General features: G+C 41.8%; 1 protein-coding gene across 2 annotated transcripts in view; it reads left to right on the forward strand.

Annotated features, from left to right (window-relative positions):
* The window catches only part of FAM222B (family with sequence similarity 222 member B), a 76672-nt gene that overhangs the window by 29623 nt on the left and 30120 nt on the right, over window positions 1–16929 (forward strand). The window contains exon 1 of one of the 2 annotated variants that reach the window (XM_027568113.2): window positions 3981–4215. The exons of the other annotated variant lie outside the window; for it this stretch is intronic. The gene's annotated coding sequence lies outside the window, so the exon portion shown is untranslated. Of the gene's footprint in view, window positions 1–3980; window positions 4216–16929 lie in introns of those variants that run through there. 2 annotated transcript variants of the gene reach the window in all.

A 16929-nucleotide genomic window follows, 5' to 3' on the forward strand; every position in this document is an offset into this window, starting at 1 on the left:
AAGGAGCAGGGAGCCCGATGCGGGACTCGATCCCAGGACCCTGGGATCATGACCTGAGCCGAAGGCAGACGCTTAACCATCTGAGCCACCCAGGCGCCCCACTACCAGCTCTCTTGAAGCTCCTCCTGTCAGTTTGTCCATGATACTGTTGAAGCACAGAGTGGATAAGTACTTAGTAATGGCAGAGTTAGAATTTGATTGTTGTATCATGAAAATGAATGAAGAGAATTATTAATGATTTCAACTTTAGTGGCTTTTATGAGAACTTGGGTCATTTTTAGGTGGTTTGGACCATTCTTTTGCTATAAAGTTTACTGATCTAAATATATATTGAGGACTTTACTATGTGTGCCTTATTATGCATAATTGGGAAGGGAGAAGATACACAGGCAAATATACAAGTTCTGAGTTACAATCTAAATTAGGAAGACAAATCACATATTAGACAACAGAATAAGTATTAAATTGTGTAGTAATTCAGAAAAGGAATCATTGCTGACAGCATCAAAGAAGGCTCTACAGGGGAGGTGGAATTTGAGCTGGGCCTTGAAGAATGGGTAGGATTTAAAGATTTTTTTACTTACTTGAGAGAGAGAGAGAGAGCATGAGAGGGGGGTTGGTCTAAGGGAGAAACAGACTTCCTCCTGAGCAGGGAGCCCGATGAGGGACTGGATCCTGGGACTCCAGGATCATGACCTGAGCTGAAGGCAGTAGCTTAACCAACTGAGCCACCCAGGCGCCCTGAAGAATGGGTAGGATTTAAATCGCATGATTGTAACAGCACAAGTCATGGCATGAAAGTAGAAATGGATGAACATGATACACAGTGAGCAAGCAGATTAGTTTGTTTGGTGTGGGGAAAACATGCTGAGGAAAGGTAAATTTGGTAATATGGGATAGTGCTAGATTATGGAATGTATAACTATAGAGCGGAAACTTGGCTGGATGACCTAAGTAAGAGAGAGCCACAGATAGCTTAGTGGATAAGAGTATTAGATTTGGAGCCAAGAAGACTCAAATTCTAATACTGACTTTTCCATTTACCAGCTATGTGACCTAGAGAAGATCCTTCAGCCTCTCTGGACCTGAGTTTCTTCACCTGCAAAAATGGGGAAAATGTCTATTTCATAGGTTTATCATGACAAAATAATAAATAAAAATACATAGTTCCTGACATAGGACCTTGGACCTAGTAAATGTACAATAAACTTAACTGTTTCTGTAGTTATTTATTTATTTATTTATTTTTTAAAATTTATTTACTTAGAGAGAGAGCACAGAGAGGGAGAAGCAGACCCCCGCTAAGCAGGGAGCCTGATGCAGGCTCTATCCCAGGACTCCGGGATCACAGCCCAAGCCGAAGGCAGACGACTGAGCCACCCAGGCACCAGTTTCTGTGGTTCTTATTCTTAAGAAGAGCAAATGGTTGAAAGCAGTGGTATGCAGAATGAGGGAGACTAGAAAGAAGTTATAGTTACCCCACAGACATGTTAAGGGTCTCTATTAGGGTAATGGTAATAAGACAGAAAGAGTACATTTGAGGGACATGAAAAGAAATTGGACTTGAATTATTTTTTAGGAGGAAATGTTTTGGGCTTCCCCAGTGATCTTTTATTAAACTGTTGTAATTCCTCTGTGGACTATATAGATACTTTGGCAAGGTGAATTTGACATTTTAATTTAGTTAAGGTATTTGCAACTCCCTAAGAGTTCCTCGTTTATATTTTAGAAGAGGATAGTAGAAATTTTATCTGAATTATCCTCTTGCTAAGAACATTTGTGATAATAGTGGTGAGATTGTTATGTTTGTTTCTTTGTTTTTGATGTCTTGGCAAATTAATTGGGGCATGCATGATCTTGGAACCATTTAAGTTTTAGTTTCTGGGCCCTTGGGTGGCTCAGTCAGTTAAGCGTTAAGTGTCTGCTTTTGGGCTCAGGTCATGACGTGGGTGTCCTGGGATTGAGCCCTGGGTGAGTGGAGCCCACTTGTCCCTTTCCTCCTCCCCTTCTGCTCCCCTGCTGCATATGTACTCCCTGTCTCTCTCAGATAAATAAAAATCTTTTTTATTTTTTAAAGATTTTATTTCACAGAAAGAGACACAGGGAAGGAACACAAGCAGGGGGTGGGGGAGAGGGAGAAGCAGGCTTCCCACTGAGCAGGGAGCCTGTTGCGGGGCTCGATCCGAGAACCCTGGGATCCTGACCTGAGCTGAAGGCACATGCTTAACGTCTGAGCCACCCAGGCGCCCCATCAGATAAATAAAAATCTTAAAAAAAAGAGCTGTCTTTAAAGGGGGCATGCCATACAGCTTTTCTATCTTACAAGAAGACTGTTACAGATATGAAATGCTTTGAGCTCCACAGAAGAAAGGGCTACTTAAATTGCAAGTGTTTTGTTGTCTTTTAAAAAGTATAGTAGGGTCCCTGGGTGGCTCAGTTGGTTGGGTGACTGCCTTTGGCTCAGGTCATGATCCTGGAGACCTGGGATCGACCCCCGCGCCCCGCATCGGGCTCCCTGTTTGGCGGGGAGTCTGCTTCTCCCTCTGACCCTCCCCCCTCTTAAGCTCTCTCTCTCAAACAAATAAATAAAATCTAAAAAAAAAAAAGATTATGTAAGGTTTTAAAAAAAAGCTACCTAAAGAAGCATTTCAATAGCAAAAAAATAAAAATAAAAATAAAAAAAGGGGGCGGCGACTGGGTGGCTCAGTTAAGCGTCTGCCTTCTGCTCAGGTCATGGTCCTAGGGTTCTGGGATCGAGCCCCGCATCGGGCTCCCTGCTTAGTGGAAAGCCTGCTTTTCCCTCTCCCACTCCCCCTGCTTGTGTTCCCTCTCTCACTGTGTCTCTGTCAAATAAATAAAACCTTAAAAAAAAAATTATAGTACTACTTGGGGGGAACTAAGGAGGATTGTAGAATGTGATGTAGATACTTAACATTAGTTGCAAGAACTCTATGGACAAAGATAACAATATAGATAATAGCTTGCCTTCCCTAATCCCCATTGTATTTTACTTAAATGAGCCTCATGCACTGTTCTGCCAGTACACCTAAGAAAATAGTCTACAGTACTTGGCATATTCCATCCCAGCAGTGTTATGCCCCTAACGTTGGCATTAGTGATTGAAGTGTTGATGCAACCTGCCAGTTATCTAGCCACCTGGCTGTTGCTAAGAGTTTTTCCCCAATATTTGGTATATGGCTTAAACAAGACTTAGATCTTTGCTTCCTGATTGTACTGAAACCTGCTAAGGGAGTGATTCGCTTGGATTTACCTGGATATAGATGTTTTATATACGAACTGGGTTGGAGCCAACTGTGTGTGTTTTGCAGATTATTTGATGTATTCCTTCTACCCCCACCAACTTCCAGATACATACCTTCCATACATGCCCCCTCCCTTCTTAATTTCTGCATCACAGGAAGCAGGAGTTTCAGACAGGGTGGGTTGATGTGTGCAGCTGATCTAATATGCAAACCTGTATCTATCCACTATGTGAAGTTGGTTAGTCTGAGGAAAGAAGGGCGAGGCCGAATGGCCCCGAGAGCTTCTTTTAACTGTCGGGTGTCATCTGGTGGCTATTGCTGTGTTTTCTGAGGCGTTCTCGGAGGTATCGCCTGGATGGGGGTCACTCCTAGCACCCAGGCAGAGAGAGTGGGCGGGGGAGCTGTAGAAGGAGCACTGCATCACCTGGCCCAGCTGTGGGATGCTTGGCTCCTGGCTTTGGGGTGGTAGCCAGGGGAGATGGGGACAGCTCTAACAAAGAGGAGCCGCGCAGGGGCCGGGGCCGCGGGTAGCTGGCCTATCCCCGGCGGCTGACCTCCCAGTGGGCCTCCCCAGTTGGCTGCTTGTCGGGTCGCTCTGCTGGCTCCCTGGCTTGCCATTGGCTGTGCGGACGGGAGGGGGTTTGCAGAGGGCCAGGATGGAGTTGAGGGGGCGGGGCTGGCTTCCGGCAGCAAAGGGGAGCAAGCGGCAGCCGGCTGGGGGAGGGGGTGTCGGCGCACCGCGGAGTGCTGTGCTCAAGAGAGCCTGGCGCTCAGAGCAGCCGCCTCCCCCTCCCCCTGCCAAGACCGCTATAAGCCCCTTCTCATCCCTCCTGCCCGGGCGGGGCGAGGAGGGTTGAGCTGCCCCAGGCGGGCGGGGCGGAGCCCGGAGCCCGGAGCCCGGAGCCCCACCGAGTGCTGCGGAGCGAACCTCACCTCCCTTCCAGGGCTCAAGGTGTGTGTGTGTGCTTTTTCTAATGCAACCCGGACTTCAGCCGACTTAACCTTGTTAGAAAAGGGGAAATGGAATGGGAAGTAAGAGCTCCACATCCCATCAGTTTATTTTGATTTTTTGATTCTACCCTTCATTCTTCTTTCCCTCCCATCATCTCGCCCCTGCAGCAGGGTAAGGAGATTCAGGACTCTTATCTCTTTTTTTACTGATATGTCGATCTCATATGTAGTAAAATGAACAGAGAAGAAAAGAGGAGCCCTTTCTTGTGTGGCATCTGATGCAGTAAACCGCGGGGGGGGGGGGTGGAGAAAAAAAAGGCTAGGAGTGGGTTTTTGGAACTGTACTGCATCTGTCCATTAGGGCTGTCTTCACCATTTTCATACTTGGGACTGCCTTAATCAGCAAAAACAATCTGAAAAGGAAGGAGGTGCTAGTGGAAAGAGGGAACAGCCCCTGTCAAATGGTGGTTCAAGGAAATCCTGATAGTTGTGAGAGATTAACTCTGCTAAATTCTCTTCCTGAGTACCTTGTCACCGGCTTTGTTTAGTATTCAGCCCTATTGGAGAAACCTAGCTAGAGTGAGCAAACTTACCTTGCTGTTAACTGAAACCTAAAAGTCTTGTCTATCTCTCCATAGCTTTATTTCTCACATCCATAGGTTCTCAGAGAGGCTAGTTTCGGTCATGAAAAACCAGACCAAACTTTAAAAAAATCCAGATGAATTTTGTTTAATTGGTTTATTTTTTAAAGTTTCCTTTCTGACCCAAACTTTATGAAATTGGGTGGCTGTAGCATTACAATTTAAATTATGTTTATCTTTTTTGAATTCTTTTGCTTCTACAACTATGGATCCCTTCTTTCTGAAGGACACAGGGCTTCAGCCAAAATCAGTTTTTAATTGAGAGGAAAGTTATCACTTGAAGATAGAGAATCCAAATTTTGTGATGTTAGAAACAAAGGGTATGTCTGTCTGTTTGCCTGCCTGCCATTCTGTGGTAAGTGGCAGTGTTCTTGATAAACTTGCTTAATTTAACTGTTTTTTTTTTTTAGAGATTTTTTTTTTAAGATTATTTATTTATTTATTTGTCAGAGACACAATGAGAGAGGGAACACAAGCAGGGGGAGTGGGAGAGGGAGAAGCAGGCTTCCTGAGGAGCAGGGAGCCTGATGTGGGGCCCGATCCCAGGACCCCGGGATCATTACCTGAGCCAAAGGCAGATGCTCAACCGACTGAGCCACCCAGGCGCCCCAGAACTGGGTGTTTTCACCAAAGGTGTTTGGACCAGATTTATCTTAATGTTGATTAGCAAAGGGCTAGAATGCCAGATGGGATGAATATCAATTTTTGGCAGCACTTTGGTAAATATTAATTGAAATGATTGAGAGTTCATTCTTATAATCCAGGTTCAGTTTCCACAGTTTGTTCTAACTGGAGTTCACTTTTGAAGACAGAATTGATGTGCTGGAGCTGTGTTACAGTTTTAACTGGATCAGTGTTTTTCCTTTGCATTGATATATTGGATCTCTAATAAAGGGCAGTTTTTGGTGAAAGCAATTGTTATGAAGAAGAGGGGTAATAGGATAAGAAACGATCTCAGTTGTGGAAACTTACTGGGGATCAGGAATCTATTTTTTTTAAATTTTAAGTAACCTTACTACAGAATTGTACAAAAAAGTGGGCACCTGGCTGTCTTAGTCGGTAGAGTATGTGACTCTTGATCTCAGAGTTGTAAGTTCAAGCCCTACATTGGGTGTAGAGATTACTTAAAAAGTCTTCAAGAAAAAAAGAGAATTGTGCAAAAAAGTAGATTCACAGTAAACTACTGTGTTGGATTTGAGATGTTTTGTTTATTACTCATTTATCCCTTATGACTCCATAATCATGTTTAAATTGAAAGGCTAAGAGGATCCCCTAGATGTTTTCTTACCTAACTTGTTACTGAGAATAAACTATTAAAAATCACTGATTGAAGCTTTGACAGCTAACTACTGTGTAAAACAAAATGCACTTTGATGTCTAAGCTATAGCAAGCTGAGGAAGTAACAACAACAAAAAAAGAAAATACTTGGAGGCCATATTAAAGCATGTATCACTTCAGCTTGCTTCTGCTAAAAAATAAATTGCTGTCCTACTTGGTATCCTAGGTGGTTTTTTGTCTACCCATGGGTAAGCAATTAATACAGCTTTGTAAGTTTACTTAATTTTTTTATATATCTGTATTCTTGCCTGAATTGTGTAATCAATATTTTGCATGGTACAGTGATTTCCCCAAAGAATTTTCCCCAGGAGACAAAGGCTATGTATAGAACTAATCATAGGTGTATCTACACTGATCTCCAAATATCATTTAAAGGGGGATGGAAGTCCTCAGATTTGGTCCTCTGCAAGGAAACAATTATATGAAGCCATGACTTCCCATAATCTCTTAGGTTGAGGGGACATGGTGCCGCTGAAGTTAAAGTAGCTGATTTAATTTTCTTTAGCAATCTGTTTTTATCCATCCTGATTATTTCTGTGAGTCACAGCTTAGAATGTGTTAAGAAAAAGGGCCCTGTGTTCTCTCTAAAGGGAGACTCAAACCAGTCTCCGTTCACATCAGAAGTATAAAATGATCCCCTTGAGAAGGTGAAGGAAAAGATGGGACCCTTGGCGTTGATTCTCATAATAATCAGCTTGAGTGTTGTAAGGTTTGGAATTGGGAAGAGCTTGCTCAAGATGGGGAAATATTAGAGGCAAAAAGAACTGGAATGCTGCTATGTGAGAGACTTATTTAGAGACAATGAATGCATTCATATGGAGATGTGGTTGGTGGTAGTTTTAAGCTATTCAGCTTTGTCAGTCAGGTGTCTGAGACAATATTTTGTGTGTGCTTAAACCCAACCCCCTCTCCCAGGGATTGACTCTTGGAAGCTGAATCTTTTGAGGAAGTTGCCTGTGAGTCTGAATCCAGAGGGTAGAGGACTTGGTAGGGTCTGTTATCTGCTCAGATAAAGACGTGGAATTGATTGCTGGTGAGTTACTGAACTCTTCCTAATGAATGGTTGCTAGGCAAAATGCATCTCAATCAGTTTAATCCCAATAGTTTACAGGTCTGCTCTTGGTGAGGGCCAGAGCTGCCTTTCTAATGATACTGCCCTTTAAGAATCCTGTTGGATTTGCATATATGTTGCTCGGTGGCTCACCAAAGGGGGGGGGGGGGAAGGAACAGAATGACTTATGGATCTCACTTCATCCATCTAAGAGAATTTAGCTTTTGGTAACATTGGGTCAGCATTGTCTTTCTCCTGGATCAGCTGGTGAGTAGGGTTATTCTTCAATTGTAGGATACCACTGTATTTGATTATCTTTGGTTTTGTAACTAGTAAGGCAGTGAACTAACACATTCATTTTGGAAACAGGCCAGTGATAACACTGCCCTTGGGTCTGGATGGATGGAAAATAGGACAGAGTAAACAATTGAGGGCATAAATAATGAATCTTCCAACTGAGCCCTGGGAGAGTGAAGGAGATTATCCTCAGAGCTGTTCAATCTGGCAGCGAAAGGGGAAAAGTCCACTGAATTAATTACCCTATGTTTGATACTGCAGTTATTATGGTATTGTTAGAGCTATTCAAAACAGAGGTACCTTTTATTTTATTTTTTAAAGATTTTTATTTATTTGAGAGAGGGCATGTGCGTGTACAAGTGGCAAGGGGACACAGGGAGATGTTCAAACAAACTCCCTGCTGAGCAGGGAGCCTGACCTGGGGCTCCATCCCAGGATCCTGGGATCATGACCCTAGCCCAAGGCATACGGTTAACCGACTGAGCCACCCAGGCGCCCCCAGAGGTTTTAACCATTTTTTTGTTTTGTTTTTTTAAAACCACTCAAATTGCTCATCTTTTTAGAATACAGCCCATTGCTCCTTCCCCCAGCTTTGATCTATACGTTAGCATTCGGTTAATACTAGACAGTCTCTTTGGCCAGATCTTAGAATTTTACTTATTGGGAGGTTTCATTAGCTGTAAATACATGTGGTAATAGAAGAAAATGGAGAAAGCCTGTATCTGGTTTAAAAAATTTCTTTAATTTCTTTAGTACATATTGTATGTATCTTTACTACATATTATACTTTGAAATTAAATGTGGAGTTGTAGGGTAGCATTATATAACAATTCACAAAAGGTTAAGACAAGAGTTTCTTCAACCCCAGAGTCATTTCCAGTATTGACATAAACATTTTTTACTTTTAGATTGGTTTCATTCAGTGAATGAAATAAGCAGTCTCAGTGTTTTCAGCATTTCTCTGAAGTAGAAAGAATAATGCCCTGAGAATGTCTAAATAACTTAATGATTCGGTAGTGAAGCCAGACCCAGAGCCAAGGTCTCTGAATTCTTCCTTTGAATTTCTAATACATTTTTTTTTTTTTTTAAAGTAAGCTCTGTGCCCAAGGTGGGGCTTGAACTTACCACCCTGAGATCAAGAGTCACAGGCTCTACTGACTGAGTCAGCCAGGTGCCCTGAATTTTTAATATATTTAATTCTTCTCTCGAAGAACTCCTTTCAGGATCCTTATTTGAAGTGACTTGAAATTTTCCTGTTTCTACTGTGAGAGGCTGTTTTTACTTCTCTAGTTGTGAAGGAAATCCAAAGACCAAGATGCCATTATCAGTCAAGAGAAGGAGGAAGGTTCAGGATGAGGTGTTGGAGGAGTCAAAGACTGAGCTGTAAGGCAAGGCCAAATTGAAGTTTTATGTTATTTGGTGCTGATGGATCTCAGGGAGGGAGCTTTGGGCCTATTAGATCAAATTCAGTCATGGTTGAGTTTGTTACATGTCAACCTAGCTGAAAAGGGCAGAGGCATCTTTACAACACATGGGCGGAACTCTAGTTAAGGATTCATTCCTGATCAGGGAATACAGTCGGGTCTTGATTATTCATGCAGAAGGGCCAACAGGCAAAGTACAGATAGGTAAAATCCAAAGATATTCCTACCAGTAGCTTTAATAACTTACTCTGCCTTTTATTTCCCCCTTCCTCTGCTTTTTAACTAGGATTTTCTGAACAAACTGATTAGAGATTTGTTTTCTTTCTCTGGTCGTTCAAGAGACCAGTAAGTAAGATATCCACAAGCTTGAATTAAACTTACTGTTTTGATCATCAAAAGTAATATATAAGTCATTACTGGACCTAGAAAAGTTTAGCTCAGTTTAATATCCTTGAGATTATTTTTTTAAGACTTTGACCCTTGTTATCTAATTACACTGAGGTCCTATGGAGAATTGAGATCTTCCAAGTAGATCATAGATGAACTAGCTTTCAGTACTAGCATCTCCTGGCCCCACAGTATTGGCCCATCATTCATATGTGGGCAAGCCGTAGATAACCAAAGAAGTGTTACCAAAGCAAACCCCTCCTCTTAACATTGAACTGTATATACTCTAATGATGAGAACTGTTGGCCAAAATGAAATCCATTTAGAAGTCAGATGTCAGGTTGTGATTAAAGTAGTACTATACATTATAAATTTCAAAGCTAAGGATTTCTTTAAGTGCTGTTTGGTGGGAAAGTGCTTGTTTCTCTCTCTCTCTCTTTCTCTCTCTCTCTCTCTCTCTCACAGTGGAAGATCAGCTGACTATTCAGTAGATTTAAAAGGCAAGGTTTCCATGACCAATCACTAATTCTTTGCACTGAGCAAAGTGGTTTTGAAGATCAGTTGCTGATCTGAGTGAAAATCAGATTTTATGCCACTTGGAGAATTGAAGGGATTTCGATACTATCCCTGTTGCTTCAGAGGAGAAGCATAAGTGTTCTTAGTCATAACTTAAGTTTCTTTCCTTCCAAAAGCGAAAGTATTTTTTCCATTGGCAGTTCACTTATCACTTACTATGTAAAGGATAGAACTTAATTTATTTTTATTTTTATTTATTTATTTTTTTTTAAGATTTTATTTATTTATTTGAGAGACAGAATGAGAGAGAAAGCACATGAGATGGGGGGAGGGTCAGAGGGAGAAGCAGACTCCCTGCTGAGCAGGGAGCCCGATGCGGGACTCGATCCAGGGACTCCAGGATCATGACCTGAGCCGAAGGCAGTCGCTTAACCAACTGAGCCACCCAGGCGCCCGAACTTAATTTATTTTTAAAGGACAGAGGTATCAAGACTATGAGAAGTTAAAGACAGCTCATCCCAGGTCACAGTATATCAATGGAAAAGATACATTTCCTGAGTTCCTGAACGGACTGTCTGTATTAACCAGCTCTTCAGCTGGGAGTGGATGTACTATTGTGAAGACATTAATTTTGTAGCTGTGAGGGTACTGGTTTGGCTTTTGCTTATCTTACTCTCCCAGAACCTTTTTCATTCAGCAGAAAGTGGGACTAGTGGATTAATGAAGAATCCGTATCTTGGTTTTAACCTGTCCTGCTACACTGTGCATTCACTAAAGTGCTTTACAAAGGATTTTGGTACTTAGGTTTCATTCAATCCCTGTGAGGTTATGGTGCAGTTGGAGTGTAGAGAGACAAAAGGAACCTTTCCTTTTAAGAAGCACTCTTCACCTATTTCCATAGTCCATGGCAAAATTAAGTTGGAACAAGTTGCTTTTTCAGCAGGCTGTATTTAATTTTTGCCTCTTCTCCAAGCTAAACAAATGTCCTTACTGAAATATATCATTCTTATCATAGTATATTTTGGGGAGGTTGTTCCAAGTGCACTTGTAAGTAAGAAGTTGATGCCACTTAAGTGTGCATACCAATTCTGTAATTCTCTGAAATTCTGTTTCCACCAACTGCCTCCATCCCCCCATCTATCCACATCGGCTCATCTCTCAGCTTCCCACAACTAGTTAAGAAAGTACCATTGCTCAAACAGGGAAATAGTAGTCTTTATCAAAGTCTATCAAAGTCAGTTGTGTGTGCGCGCACATGCAGACTTGCATTATTTTGTTGCATTATTGCTTAAGGAGTGTTTCTACATTACAGAAATAAGCTTCCACTCTTCTGAACAAGTTGGTAAGTTGCTTTTTTTTTTTAGAAGGGCAAGTGTCTACGGTTAAGCTTGAAATGAGAGAGAGGACAACTATATTGATTATAGTTTAATTGCGTTAAAAAATCTGTTGTTGGGACTCCTGGGTGGCTTAGTCGGTTAAGCATCTGCCTTTGGCTCAGGTCATGATCCCGGAGTCCTGGGATCAAGTCCTGCATCTGGCTCCCTGCTTGGTAAGGAGCCTGCTTCTCCCTCTCCCTCTGTCTGCCGCTACCCCTGCTTGTGCACGTGCATGCGCTCATTTGCTCTCTTTGACATATAAATAAAATCTTAAAAAAAAATCTGTTATGATATTAAAAGCTGTATTGCTGTCTTGCACTGAAACTAGCAGATAAGCCATGGAGAACTACAGTTTCTCAGTGAGGGCCACTCTTAACTAAGCCGTTTAAAATTGCTATCCCATCCAGTATGCCTCATCTCCTTACACTGCTTTATTTTTCTTTCCATAGCATTTATCACCTTCTAAGAGTCTATGTAACTTACCTGCTCATTAAATTTGTCTGACCCTCCCACTCTACCCCATGTAAAAATGGAAGCATGAGTTTTTGTTTGTTTTGTTCTTTGCTAAGTCCCTCACTCCTGGAGCAATGTCTTGTTACATAATAGGTGCTCAGTAAATATTGGTATGAATTAATTGGAGAGGTATTCTTTAAAAGATACCTGAGGATTAGAATTGGAGTATATGGGAAGAGATTATTGTCTTACTGGAGCTAGTACTAAATTAGGGATCACATTTCTTGACTAGCTTAAGGGAAAGACTATGTGAAAAAAAACTCAAGGAATTTGGGGTTAATTAGCCCAGATTAGGGAAATGACAGATATTTTATAGTATAAAATATGAAGGAGCATTTTATAACGATAGATGACTAGCTCTTACTCACCTTGAAGACGACCCAGGAATAGGCTGAAGCATAATAAGACATGCAGAAAAATTTCCTGATTTTGAAATAAATCCTGGAACAGGTGACCAAAGAAGGATGGTTTCTCAGAATTGATTTTCAACTGTGGCACCATGTTGGAGGCAGTGGTGAGAACAGAAAGAGAGAGCCAGGGGTCAGAAAACCTGGTTGTAGTCTCTAGGCACTTATGAGCTTTTCCTAGTTTCTTTTATCTCTGAAAATGGGACTGTTGATCCTTGCCCAAACTATCTCATAGGGCATTTGAGAAAATCAAGTGAGAAAATTCATGTGAAAGCACTTAGAAAATTATGAACCTTTCTACAAAAGGAAGCAGTCATTAATGACTGTATAAAATCACCTTTGTTAGTAATTTAGAGTCATGGAATCTGGAAGATGGTTTAATGATCGATCATCTAGTTCAGATTCTTAGCTCCTGAAAATAAATTTTCCATCATTTTTTTTTTCATGACCCTGAGATCAAGACCTGAGCTGAAATCAAGGGGGTCAGATGCTTAACTGACTGAACCACCCAGGCGCCCCTCTTTTCCGTCATTCTTAAAAGGAGTAGTCATGGCTTTTTTTTTTTTTTTAAGATTTTATTATTTATTTGAGAGAGAGAATGAGAGATAGCACGAGAGGGAAGAGGGTCCGAGGGAGAGGCTGACTCCCCGCTGAGCAGGGAGCCCGATGTGGGACTCGATCCCGGGACTCCAGGATCATGACCTGAGCCGAAGGCAGTCGCTTAACCAACTGAGCCACCCAGGTGCCCCAGTAGTCATGGCTTTTACTTCAGCATTTCTAGTACTGTGGCACTATTGAATAAGCTCATTGTTGTTTATGTTCGTCTAAAATTGCCTTTCTTCAGACTTTACTAATCTGTTTTTGAGCTCAGAAAAATATCTACTCCCTCCTTTGTATGATGGCCCTCTTAGGGCACCCTTGTTTAAGATCTTCATCATCTCTTGCCCCGAAATCACTGTAGCCACTTAACTGATTTCTGCCATCTCCTGTTTGTCTTTCACATTTTCAGCAGATTTATTTATTTATTCTTTGAATGACCCCATTTATTTATTTGAGAGAGAGATAGAGAAGGAGAGACAGAGAGTACAAGTGGGGAAGAGAGGGAGAAGTGGGCTCCCTGCAGAGCAAGGAGCCCGATGCAGGGCTTGATCCCAGGACCCCAGGATCATAACCCAAGCCGAAGGAAGACACTTAACCGATTGAGCCACCCAGGTGCCCCCCCCAGCAGATTGATTAAGACATTTGATTATGTTACTCTCCTTGAAACCTGTCCCTATCTCCCCATGGCTTCAGGATAAAGTCTGACGTTAGCTAATAATAGTTATAACTACCATCATTGAGCATAGACACTGTACTAAGCACTTTATGAATATAATCTTACATAATTATCACAGTTACTCTGTAAGGTGTTGGGACTACTTTTACACTGTTTTAATGGTAAAAACATTGAGCTGTGACTCCAGCCCAGCTTTATTCTTTTTTTAAAATTTTATTTATTTATTTTGGAGAGAGAGAGAGAGACAGCACAAGTGGGAGAGGGAGAGAGAGAGAATCTCAAGCCAACTCCACGCTTAGTGCTGAGCCCAACGCTGGGCTCGATCCCAGGACCCTGAGATCATGACCTGAGCCAAAACCAAGAGTCAGCCGCTTAACTGTACCACCCAGGTGCCCCAACCCAGCTTTATTCTTGATCTGCTCTTCTGTCCCTCTAGTATGAAATATAAGGCTCTTCATAATTTGGCACATCAGGCTCATCTCCAGGTTTGGCACATACATCCAACACCCAGCTCTTCATACCATACCATACCATTTGTGGTTTCCCAAACATGCACTTAGTTATGCTAGTTTTCCAGCATAGTCGTGCATGCCTTTCATTATGCTAGTTTTCTCTGCCTAGAGTAGTTTACCCTTCTCAGTCTGGTAAATTCTTACTTGGCTTTCAGTGATCCATATTGTTGTTCTCCCTTCTTTCTCACTGTTCCTTGGAAGTATTTGTTTCGTTATTTTGATTTTCAAACAACTTTATCCACTTTTTTTTTTTTAAGATTTTATTTATTTGTCAGAGCGAGAGAGTACAAGTAGGGAGAGCAGTAGAGGGAGAAGGAGAAGCAGGTTTCCCGCGGAGCAGGGAGCCCGATGCGGGGCTTGATCCCAGGACCCCGGGACCGTGACCTAAGCTGAAAGCAGATGCTTAATTATCTGAACCACCCAGGTGCCACCACTTTTTTTTTCTTATTGAAGTATAATTGATGTGTACAGCATTGTATTAGTTTAAGATGTACAACATAATGATTTGATATTGCATATACTGTGACACATTCACCACAGTAATCACGTTTCTCACCAGGGATTTTGTCTGCCATATTAGTATTCCCAGTGCATAGTACTACCACAGTGCCTCCTGCATCACAGTTGCTCAGGGACTGAATGAATGAAGGATGTTCCTACTAAGTGTTCTCTTTTTCCATTTACTATCCATATTACAGTTTCTAGGTCCCTCTCTGTTTATTATATCTTGGCTGAGCTATTTCTAGGCTTTCCTCTATTTCCATCAGAAAGTATATTTTAATGACTGCAGGAAGTGAACTGCAACCTTCCAAAATAACTTCTAACGAAAAATGTACCAAATGAGCAGGTTGTCCAGCTGCTGCTTTGGGAAAGGTTCTTATTACATTAATTTCTAGCCACCTCCTTGCCAGAATAGAGCCCAAATAAAAAAAATAAGCAGAGAAGGGGCACCTGGCTGTTCAGTTGGTAGAGCATGTGACTCTTGATCTCTGGGTTGTGAGTTAGAGCCCCACATTGGGTATAGAGATTACTTAAAAATAAAAAAACTTGAGGGGTGCCTGGGTGGTTCAGTCGTTCAGTGTCTGCCTTCGGCTCAGGTCATGATCCCAGGGTCTTGGGATCGAGCCCCGCATCGGGCTCCCTGCTCTGCGGGAAGCCTGCTTCTCCCTCTCCCACTCCCCCTGCTTGTGTTCCCTCTCTTGCTGTGTCTCTCTCTGTCAAGTAAATAAATAAAATATTTTAGAAAATAAATAAAAATAAATTTAAAAACTTAAAAAGAAAAAGAAGCAGAGAAAAAACAAGCAGAGGTAAGCACTTTGTACCTGCTTTTCTCTTTTACTTTCTGTCACCTCAGCAGGGTCATCCCAATTTATAAGTCACTGTTGATATAAAGACCACAATTTTCCCCTTTCTGTAAAACAGAATGGTTTCCTAAGGGAGTCTTAGTCCCTTGGGCTGTCACACAATTGAAAAGCAGAGAGTCTGGTACTAAATTCCAGGGGAAAGGGTGTAGCTCTCATCCAGAATTGAAGGTGAATGAGTCAGGCAGCAGGAATCTATCAGCTCCAAAGTCTATTCAAAAGTGATTTAATCTTTGCTGTTGAAGCAGATTAGCAATGCCATTTGCCTGTCTAAAAAATGAGGTTACACAGGATTCTCTTAAAAGAAGATAAATTAGTAGTGTAATAGTAGCTCCTGGCCTTGTATAACGTCTCTTCTTAGTACTACATGTTAGTGTCACAGGGCGCATCTGCTGCATCTAGGGTATAGAGATCAGGCCACAGTGCCTTACTTACGGTGGTTAGGGTAAATATACCAATTCTCAGCAACTCTCAGCCTAAATGGACTTCGTTATTGTTAAAATTCATCTTTATCAAAGGAAGCACTGGTTAATGATTTTTCTCCTGGCTCAGCATGCTGGGCATTAGCTGGAATTGCTGAGTGATTTGCAGTGGGGAAACCATGAGACCAATTTCTTGTTTGTCCACAAATTATCATTAGCAGTTTCATTTGCAGATTGAAGAAGCAGGAATGGGCTGTGTGCCAGTTGCAGCTTCCCTCCGATTAGGGCGTTAGTTCAATTATGTCCAATTAACTTTTATTGCAGATAGTGGTGATAATTACTTGCAAGTCAGTTTTTTGGCTGCAGTTATCCCAAGGCTGAAGTATGAACTTGATGGATTTTAATAACCAGAATGACACATTTTACTCCCTCCCTCCACTGTAGTTATTTCTTTTTTCCAAGACCTCTTTTAGATCAAAGCATTGTAAAAGTTCATCTCACAATTAAAATGTATTGTCCTTCTTTTGAAGAGCTGTGTAGGATCATATTTTAGAAGAATCTGTTAGAAGCAGCTTTAATGGCTTTTTATATTCTGAGATCATACCCTTGAGTTCATTGCTGCTTATCGTAAGAGAATAGACTGAGATGGAACTGAATGTCATTCACAGCAATATGTGCTTATTGTAAGATTATAGTAATTGGCAAGGTGCAGTCTAGTCTTCTGCTTGCATATGAAATTCTCTTTGAAGTGCAAAAGTAAGCTTTTGTTTGGGGCACTTTTATAGATTTATTTATTTTTAATATTTTTTTAAGATTTTATTTATTTATTTGACAGAGACACAGCGAGAGAGGGAACCCAAGCAGGGGGAGTGGGAGAGGGAGAAGCAGGCTTCCCGCCGAGCAGGCAGCCCGATGCGGGGCTCAATCCCAGGATCCTGGGATCATGACCTGAGCTGAAGGCAGACACTTAACGACTGAGCCACCCAGGCGCCCCTATAGATTTTTTTAAAGACTTATTTATTTGGGGGAGGGGAGAGGCCTGCACAAGTGGGGGGAGGGGCAGAGGGAAAGGGAGAGAGAGAATCTCAAGCAGACCCCATGCTGAGCATGGCGCCTGATGTGGATTGATCCCACGACCCTAAGATCATGGCCTGAGCAGAAATTAAGAGACAGCCGCTTAACCGACTGAGCCA

This window comes from Zalophus californianus, chromosome 16 (genome assembly GCF_009762305.2).
Source record: "Zalophus californianus isolate mZalCal1 chromosome 16, mZalCal1.pri.v2, whole genome shotgun sequence".
NCBI classification, from domain to species: Eukaryota; Metazoa; Chordata; class Mammalia; order Carnivora; family Otariidae; genus Zalophus; species Zalophus californianus.